At 42.6% G+C, this 10,239-nt stretch overlaps 1 long non-coding RNA gene across 1 annotated transcript in view; it reads left to right on the top strand.

Moving 5' to 3' along the window:
• The first annotated feature begins 3,111 nt into the window (after window positions 1-3,111).
• LOC125140093 overlaps window positions 3,112-10,239 on the top strand; it is a 19,845-nt gene continuing 12,717 nt past the window's right edge. Inside the window, exons 1-2 of the long non-coding RNA XR_007139324.1 lie at window positions 3,112-3,183; window positions 3,877-3,965. This is a non-coding gene — a long non-coding RNA (uncharacterized LOC125140093). The remainder of the gene's footprint in view (window positions 3,184-3,876; window positions 3,966-10,239) is intronic.

The raw sequence follows: 10,239 nt of genomic DNA, 5'->3' as shown, positions 1-10,239 counted from the left end.
CTCGGGTCACGGGGAGCCTGTGCTTATCTCAGGCGTCATCGGGCATCGAGGCAGGATACACCCTGGACGGAGTGCCAACCCATCACAGGGCACACACACACACACACACACACTACGGACAATTTTCCAGAGATGCCAATCAACCTACCATGCATGTCTTTGGACCGGGGAGGAAACCGGAGTACCCGGAGGAAACCCCCGAGGAACGGGGAGAACATGCAAACTCCACACACACGAGGTGGAGGTGGGAATCGAACCCCCACCCTGGTGGTGTGAGGCGAACGTGCTAACCACTAAGCCACCGTGCCCCGACAGGAATGCAGTTTTTTATTTTTCATTCCAATCAAGCATCTGATTCCAGCTGATTATTCCCCTGATCTTGGAGGTGTGAGGCGAATGTGCTAACCACTAAGCCACTGTGCCCCCAGCTACCATATTCATTTTACTTATCTAAAAGTGTCCTTTCTTTGGGGGGCACGGTGGCTTAGTGGTTAGCACGTTCGCCTCACACCTCCAGGGTTGGGGGTTCGATTCCCGCCTCCGCCTTGTGTGTGTGGAGTTTGCATGTTCTTCCCGTGCCTCGGGGGTTTCCTCCGGGTACTCCGGTTTCCTCCCCCGGTCCAAAGACATGCATGGTAGGTTGATTGGCATCTCTGGAAAATTGTCCGTAGTGTGTGAGTGTGTGAGTGAATGAGAGTGTGTGTGTGCCCTGTGATGGGTTGGCACTCCGTCCAGGGTGTATCCTGCCTCGATGCCCGATGACGCCTGAGATAGGCACAGGCTCCCCGTGACCCGAGGTAGTTCAGATAAGCGGTAGAAAATGAGTGAGTGTCCTTTCTATAGTAAAATACAGAAAAACAAACAGCATGAGCTTTACATCATGCATTTATGGACACCACCATGAATTTTGGATGTGGTAACTTACTGGTTAAGGTGTTGGACTACCCATTGAAAGCTTGTGAGTTCAAATCCCAGGGCCCTCTAAGCCACTGGTGGGCCCTTAACTCTCAGTTGTATAAAATGAGATAAAAATGTAAGTTGCTTTGGAAAATCTGCCAAATGCTGTAAATGTCCATATTTATACTGTAGAACTACACAGAACGGATGTCCTGAGCCCTACAGCATCGTCTCAGATTTATTCTCAGCTGTTTCACCCAGTGAGTCTCCAACACCTTCACAAGGTCTTTGGAAATCAGCCGATCGGAACGTTTTGAGTCGGTTTCACCAAGATGCCACTGCTGGGCCCCTGAGCAAGGCCCTTTACGCTCAAGTTGTATAAAAATAAGATAAAAAGTAAGTCGCTCTGAATAAATGGCGTAAAGGTAAAAATCTGCTGCCGATGGGACGCCTGTCTTCTTAGTTACTCTAAACTACTCTTAAATGATGAATCTGTGGTTGAACAGGATTCCACTTTCTCCACTCGTTCACCATGCAGGAGAAGAGTGATGAGATCAGGTCAATTTTGAGACCTTGTTTCGAAGAACATTTCCTGAAAGAATATAGATCTACTAGGTTTCATACCACATGGCATCGTCTTCTCAAACGTCTTTATGGAAACCACTAAACGAAGCTCTCAGGGAAAACCCCAACCAGAACGTCTCTATCGTCTTCCCACCAGAAAGTTCCACTGGGTTAACCACAGATACTCAGACATGCCGAGCGACGCTTATGTGGGTAAAAGCTGAGCATGATCTATATTTTCAAAAGGCTTGGTGAAAATCTATAAAACCATTAGATGCATTAAATTTAACAACTGTATCGGTAGCATTTGTCCGATCTTGCACAACATGCAATAACGCAGAGACGGTTTTATTTCTCTTCATAAATATCCGTTTTCCATTAAGCCTTGTTGGGAAAATTTAACAGCAAATCCAATTGTACTCAATAATAATAATAATAATAATAATAATAATAATAATAATAATAATAATAATAATAATAATAATAATAATAATAATAATAATAATACTTTGTATGTTCTTTTAACGGGGGCACGGTGGCTTAGTGGTTAGCACGTTCGCCTCAGAACTCCAGGGTCGGGGGTTCGATTCCCGCCTCCGCCTTGTGTGTGTGGAGTTTACATGTTCTCCCCGTGCCTCGGGGGTTTCCTCCGGGTACTCCGGTTTCCTCCCCCGGTCCAAAGACATGCATGGTAGGTTGATTGGCATCTCTGGAAAATTGTCCAGTGTGTGTGTGTGTGTGTGTGTGTGTGTGTGCCCTGTGATGGGTTGGCACTCCGTCCAGGGTGTATCCTGCCTCGATGCCCGATGACGCCTGAGATAGGCACAGGCTCCCTGTGACCCGAGGTAGTTCGGATAAGCGGTAGTAAATGAATGAATGAACAAATGAATGTTCTTTTAACACTATTTCTTACTCTGCAGACCTTTTTTTTTCATATTATTTGATCACTTCTTGGATTTGATTTATTTATTTATTTATTTATTTATTTATTTATTTATTTATTCATGCCATTTCTTTTCTGCCAATGGTCACAAACATGGCTATAAATATGCCGTTAAAAGGTCAGGTGACTAAAACGGGTCCGAAAAAAAACATTAAATTAGTAAACAAAAATAACATCTCAATAAGTTCCACCACCAACATCCATCACCGTCTACGTCAACGAGATGTACCACACAATCCCACCGCATTAAACAAACTAATAATAGACTTCCTCTTCTATATATAGATTTTTTTTCAGATTTTATAGGATACTTTATTTACAAAGTAACACACACACACACACACACACACACACACACACACACACACACACACACACACACACACACACACACACTTTGGCTGAAATGCCAGAGTAAAGGTGCTTCATAAAATCTTCTTCAAATGATTTGGACCTTTACAGAGATGCGAGTTAGCCTTTAAGATAAAATAAGGTTTTATTAAACGTGTAATTATCCCTCATGTACAGATTAAAGCAGATCCAGAATATAACGTATGAGTAAGAAGACAAATAAATACTATTTAATTTCTGTCTCCAACTTTCCAGGAACTCCATCTCCCAGAATTCCATACACATAACCACACCCACTTCATTTGCATCTGATCATCTCTCATTGATCTCAGCTGTCACTCATTACATCCTAATCGGTTCATCCACACACTTCTACACTACCCTGTGTTTTTATGGCATTTGTACCTTTTTTGGACCAATTTTCAAAGGTTTGCTTAGTATTTATTTTAGAAACATGATTTCAATATAGAGCCTTTTTACACCTGGTCACTTTGTGTGTTGTCTCTGATCCGATAGCCGTCTGATTTGTTAAAACTGTTCCATTTACATCAGGCCACATAAACGCGTCTCGGCGAATCGGATATCGATCCGATCTTTCTACTCCCGCCCTGAAGGGGTTTGTACCATCGGATTTATATCCGTCTCCAAAACGTTTCGGAGGGCATTTAGACCAGGTCTTTTTACCATCCCTTAATACACTACACTAATGAGTGACACCTCCAAAGGAAGACAAAGGCTGGTCTACAGCAACCCCCCCACCCTCCGGACACACACACACACACACACACACACACACACACACACACACACACACACACACACACACACACACACACACACAGAGGTCTATCGCACCTGGCTCCCCACCACTGGTCTACAGCAAACACACACACAAACACACACTTCCCCACTAGTCTACAGCAACACCCCCCCCCCCCCCCCACACACACACACACACACACACACACACACACACTGGTCTATAGCACCAGGCCCCCCACTGGTCTACAGCAACACACACACACAAACACACACTTCCCCACTAGTCTACAGAAACCTGCTCTAATTAGATTCACCAATTTCCAAATTATAAGATAAATTTTTTGTCCATTTCGCTGCAGGTCCAAGCTTCATGAAGACGAATAGCAGCACCTTGTTGAATAGCTATAATGGGGAGAAAGCTTCACTTCACTTCACATCACGGCTGCTGGTGAGTTCAGTCGAGTTCAGTCTCACTGTCAGATGTTCAGTCTCACTGTCACTAAATGTTCAGTCTCACTGTCACATGTTCAGTCTCACTGTTAATAGATGTTCAGTCTCACTGTTAATAGATGTTCAGTCTCACTGTCACTAAATGTTCAGTCTCACTGTTAATAGATGTTCAGTCTCACTGTTAATAGATGTTCAGTCTCACTGTTAATAGATGTTCAGTCTCACTGTCACTAAATGTTCAGTCTCACTGTTAATAGATGTTCAGTCTCACTGTCACTAGATGTTCAGTCTCACTGTCACTAGATGTTCAGTCTCACTGTCACTAGATGTTCAGTCTCACTGTCACTAGATGTTCAGTCTCACTGTCACTAGATGTTCAGTCTCACTGTCACTAGATGTTCAGTCTCACTGTCACTAAATGTTCAGTCTCACTGTCACTAAATGTTCAGTCTCACTGTCACTAAATGTTCAGTCTCACTGTCACATGTTCAGTCTCACTGTTAATAGATGTTCAGTCTCACTGTCAGATGTTCAGTCTCACTGTTAATAGATGTTCAGTCTCACTGTTAATAGATGTTCAGTCTCACTGTTAATAGATGTTCAGTCTCACTGTTAATAGATGTTCAGTCTCACTGTTAATAGATGTTCAGTCTCACTGTTAATAGATGTTCAGTCTCACTGTCACTAAATGTTCAGTCTCACTGTTAATAGATGTTCAGTCTCACTGTCACTAAATGTTCAGTCTCACTGTTAATAGATGTTCAGTCTCACTGTTAATAGATGTTCAGTCTCACTGTCACTAAATGTTCAGTCTCACTGTTAATAGATGTTCAGTCTCACTGTCACTAAATGTTCAGTCTCACTGTTAATAGATGTTCAGTCTCACTGTTAATAGATGTTCAGTCTCACTGTTAATAGATGTTCAGTCTCACTGTCACTAAATGTTCAGTCTCACTGTTAATAGATGTTCAGTCTCACTGTCACTAAATGTTCAGTCTCACTGTTAATAGATGTTCAGTCTCACTGTTAATAGATGTTCAGTCTCACTGTTAATAGATGTTCAGTCTCACTGTCACTAGATGTTCAGTCTCACTGTCACTAGATGTTCAGTCTCACTGTTAATAGATGTTCAGTCTCACTGTTAATAGATGTTCAGTCTCACTGTCACTAGATGTTCAGTCTCACTGTTAATAGATGCCAATTTACTCATTTTGCTAATTCTTTTGCATTGCTAACATTTTAGTTAGTGTTATTTTTAAAAAGTTTCAGACTGCATTTAGGCTAAGCAGCTCAGCTTAATATTATTATTATTATTATTATTATTATTATTATTATTATTGTTGTTGTTGTTGTTGTTGTTGTTGTTGGTGTTATTATTATTGTTGTTGTTGTTATTTATTATTATTATTATTATTATTATTATTATTGTTGTTGTTGTTGGTGGTGGTGGTGGTGTTATTATTATTATTATTATTATTATTATTATTATTATTATTATTATTATTATTATTATTATTTTGTTGTTGTTATTTATTATTATTATTGTTGTTGTTGTTTTATTATTATTATTATTTAAATTTTTTTTTTTTACACGTTGTTTTGCCTGATGGTCTATCTGAGTTTATTATTTGCCCAATATCTCAAAGATTCACCTAAAAAACGATGATATCATCATAACCAACCAGTGAAACAGAGCCAAAGTCACAACTGAATTCCTCTTAAATCTCAGCTATAGAATATAGAATAAAAAAAGTGCTAATATTCAACAAATCAGTCTTCTGGATGGATTATAGAAGTAATGTAAAAAAAATAATGAGATACGCTTCAAAATAACAGAGCGTGTCTGTGCGTTTCAGCATCAACCGGCAAGTCACGCTTCGGGTATTCATGTAGAATGTAGTATTTAAAAACTGAAAAAAAAATAAAAATAAAAAATAATAATCAAGTGTTTTAAGAGCAAAATTGAGACAAAAGAAGGAAGGACATTTTCTGCATTGCTGCCTGCTGTTAAGCGTTTGTTCATTGTGTTATGATTGACAAAGTGGGATTTTTGGCAGAAATCTGTTGGTGAAATGATGGAATGATGTGTCACCGAGGAAGCTCGTTTATTTCGTGTGTGTGTGTGTGTGTGTGTGTGTGTGTGTGTGTGTGTGTGTGTGTGTGTGTGTGTTATTGATTGTGCAAATCCCGGATAGACAAGGAGGCCAGCGAGCTTGGCTGTATCCTGACAAAAATTCACGCAAACTGTTTACACCTCCTCCGCAACGCCTCTGCCTCATTTTTTTTCCTCCACACGGTGGTCGACCCTCAATTTTAAGTTTACTCTCCCACCACTGAAAAAAAAACAAAAACGGTTTCAGTACACTCTCAGGACTTTCCTCGAACGTCGTCTTCTCATCTCCGATTGGCCCGGAAAACCGAGCTCAACGAGAAACGAGGCAGTGTGACTCCACGATCGTGCTCGGAGGTTATCGGAGCATGCGGATGTTCTTCTACCTCTTTGATCGGGTCATCGAAGCCTTCTAAGATTAATAATGCATGGGCAGAAAAAAAAAAGGAAATCGGGATTGTGCAGCTTGCGCAAATCAGAGCGTTTTATCCCGAAGCAGCCTGCATTACACACGATTAAAGCGATGCCATGCCTCGAACGCTCCTGACACCCTTAAAAACTTTTACAGCCATGCATTATTCATAACATCACCGAACGTGATAATGCATTCTCACACACTTAGTCCTGGGCGAGTTATGGGCAAATTTTAAATGTTGCATAATCAGAGCCTGGGACAAGGACATTAAGGACACTGTGCTTGTGTGTGTGTGTGTGTGTGTGGTGTTTTGCTCTCAGTAAATTATCTAATATCTATGAGATACTTTATGAGAAGCATAATCTATTTATTTATTTATTTATTATTTTTAAATAAATACCAAGCTAGACTTCAGTCCGATCGATTCGAAAGCATGAAGCTGGACGGAGCCTGTTCCTCCGGGTACTCCGGTTTCCTCCCCCGGTCCAAAGACATGCATGGTAGGTTGATTGGCATCTCTGGAAAATTGTCCATAGTGTGTGTGTGTGTGTGTGTAGTGAATGAGAATGTGTGTGTGTGTGCCCTGTGATGGGTTGGCACTCGGTCCAGGGTGTATCCTGCCTCGATGCCCGATGACGCCTGAGATAGGCACAGGCTCCCCGTGACCCGAGAAGTTCAGATAAGCGGTAGAAGATGAGTGAATGTTTACTCGAAGTGTCGGCCACACGAACCCTCCGAACCTGTTGTTACCATGGGAACTGTAACGTAACAGGTTAAACATGTAGGGTTTTATTTTTTGCTGCCGCTGTACTGTAGGAAATCACTCAACAAAATCCAGATTAAAGCTCCGCTTGTTATTTGAGCGTTTAATGAGTCAGACATAAAAGCATGCATTCAAGCATAAAGAGAATTTCTTAGATCGTTGTTGTTGTTGTTGTTTTGCTTTTTTTAATTTATGCATTATTTTTTATTTAACTGTACAGATTAATCTATGCAATTATACAAAAACCAGGTCCTCATGAGGCTGGTTTCCAACCAAATGTCTTTCTAGCTTGAAGCGTTTTTCCGAAATGCCTTCAGAACTCACATATGGAGCGCAAACTGCACGAGGGATCTGGAGTATTGCATATTCCCGAAGGCAGCTCTATCGCTACGTGGACTGATCTAAAGACGCATGACGAGAGCACGCTGCAACAGCATCACAGAAACGTTCTTCTCTACCTCGTGTTAGAGTACGGCGTCCTGGGAGCCCCGAGGGTGCGTGACGCTTCGCCCAGGGGTAAGTGTTACAGCGGGAAAGATCACAAAACTCTGAGTGGAGCCCCAGGTTCAGGACTGAGAAATAGGGCTCTAGAGCGCAGGGGTGTCCGATCTTATCCGGAACGATCCGGCGTCAGTGCTGGATTTCATTCCGTCCAAGCGGAGTCTGATGAAAGCCAAGATCAGGGGAATAATCAGCTGGAATCAGATGCTTGATTGGAATGAAAAATAAAAAACTGCATTCCTGTCGGGGCACGGTGGCTTAGTGGTTAGCACGTTCGCCTCACACCACCAGGGTGGGGGTTCGATTCCCGCCTCCACCTCGTGTGTGTGGAGTTTGCATGTTCTCCCCGTTCCTCGGGGGTTTCCTCCGGGTACTCCGGTTTCCTCCCCCGGTCCAAAGACATGCATGGTAGGTTGATTGGCATCTCTGGGAAATTGTCCGTAGTGTGTGAGTGTGTGTGTGAGTGAATGAGAGTGTGTGTGCCCTGTGATGGGTTGGCACTCCGTCCAGGGTGTATCCTGCCTCGATGCCCGATGACGCCTGAGATAGGCACAGGCTCCTCGTGACCCGAGAAGTTCGGATAAGCGGTAGAAAATGAATGAACGAATGAATGAACACATCCGTGTCATACCGATCCGGAAAACGATGAAACAGGAAGTAGGTCAGAGCAGAATGCAGAAACGAAGATTCTCCTTCAGGCCGAACTCTATGAAGTTCAAAACCTAAACAAAATGTTTAATTTCCTTTAGCGTTAAAAGGCTGAGCTTAGCAGAGTCACTTTACTCCACACATCTATGCCTTTAAAGCCACAAGCTTTTAAAATGTCCACTAATTACTTCTTATTAATATTCAGAAGTTTTACTACAAAGCAGCGAGGACCTGAATAAATAGTGTCAGCGTAGCTCTTTGCATTCATCCCCGGCAGTTTGCTTATAAATCACAGGACGAAATGCCATGTAATTCAATTTGGGTTTAATTTGCGCAGACATGCCTCGAAACGGAAAGGTCGGCCCTTTCTCGCCGGGCTCCGTCCGCTTTATATTCCGGCTAAGGAAATGGGCGTAATGGTCCGGGATTGATTTCTTTGAGATTACAGATTGATTCTGTCTCCACCGTGGCTTGATGGGGTTTCAGTCCCCTGCATAAACACTGTGTTTATTATCTGTGAGCCTAATTTGATGTGGAATGGGTTCTCTCCCCTCTCCTCATCTCATCTCATCTCATCTCATCTCATACGGAGAATCCTTCAGGTTCAGACGGTGGGATGAAATAGATGGGATAAATACACGCCAACGCAGCGCGAATGTACGTCTCGAGGAAGAAGAGATGGAATCTGCTGTGTCTAAAATCAGCGATCTGCGCGTAGAAAGTAAACAGAAGTGATAAATCTTGTTTAAGTAAACCAAAAAGAGTCAGAATGAGAGAAGGATTTACTCTCTGATCTGACTCCGAGTCGTCCGTCCGTGAAGCGAAACAAAAGTACGAGTCAGAACGTCGACGTAAACAAGAAGCGTCACAGATTATTGCTGGAAGGTTGTGAGTTCAAATCCCACCACCTCGAGGCTTGCCTTTATCGGATCCTTTAGCAAAAACCCTCAACTTTTAATCCTGTCTCAGTCGGACGACGTTTTGGATGAAAATAGAATAAAAGCCTTTATTTTTCTCATATATACATTAAGCACAGTGACAGTCTTTCTTCACATATTCCGACTTTACAGGTCGGGTTAAGGGTGCAGGGTCAGCCGTGATACAGCGTCTCTGGAGCGGTGAGGGTTAAGAGCCTTGCTCAGGGGCCCGACAGTGGCAGCTCGGCAGTGCTTAGGCTTGAACTCTGATCAACAACCCAGAGCCTTAACCGCTTAAGACACCACACAAAATCCTCTCTGATCCACATTCTGGCAATGTCTAGTAGATGGGTGATGAGATTGGGAGGGATTAGGGTAGACCTGGCATCCCTACAAGCCACAATAATTTGACCACTGGTTTGGTTTCAAGCTTCCAAAATATCCTGATATCCTGAGAGTCTGAAACCTCATCACTGTTTAGTCGTAACTCATCATCTATCTTTCATTCATCACCTTCTGCTCTCCAGATCAGAGGGAACACTTGTGTTTTAGCAAAACCAGAAGCTCTAACGTCCGAACACATTTACATAAACAAACAAACAAACAAACAAACAAACAAAACGATCTCTCTTACTCGAACTGTAAGAGAGACAGAATCCAAGCAGTCTAAGACTAAAGTGCCTTATGGTGGCTCTCTGGAACTCCAGGGATTTCAGCTGCTCACGATATCGAAGCCTAAATAATTTGTTTGGGGGGAAAAAAATAAAGTCCCCAGGCTTCCGTCCTCCTGCAACAGAGCAGCGTAGCCAGCATGCTGGAAGCTGTGTTCGAGACTTTCTCTTCTCCGAGTTACTGCCAAAAAAGTACCGAACCCAGGCGCCCTATTTCTACCCAAGGGTGAAATTGCCTATTTGTAAT

Source organism: Tachysurus fulvidraco, chromosome 23 (genome assembly GCF_022655615.1).
Source record: "Tachysurus fulvidraco isolate hzauxx_2018 chromosome 23, HZAU_PFXX_2.0, whole genome shotgun sequence".
Taxonomy (NCBI): domain Eukaryota; kingdom Metazoa; phylum Chordata; class Actinopteri; order Siluriformes; family Bagridae; genus Tachysurus; species Tachysurus fulvidraco.
The sequence above is the reverse complement of the archived record's forward strand: the minus strand, read 5'-3'. Positions and strand labels throughout refer to the sequence as shown.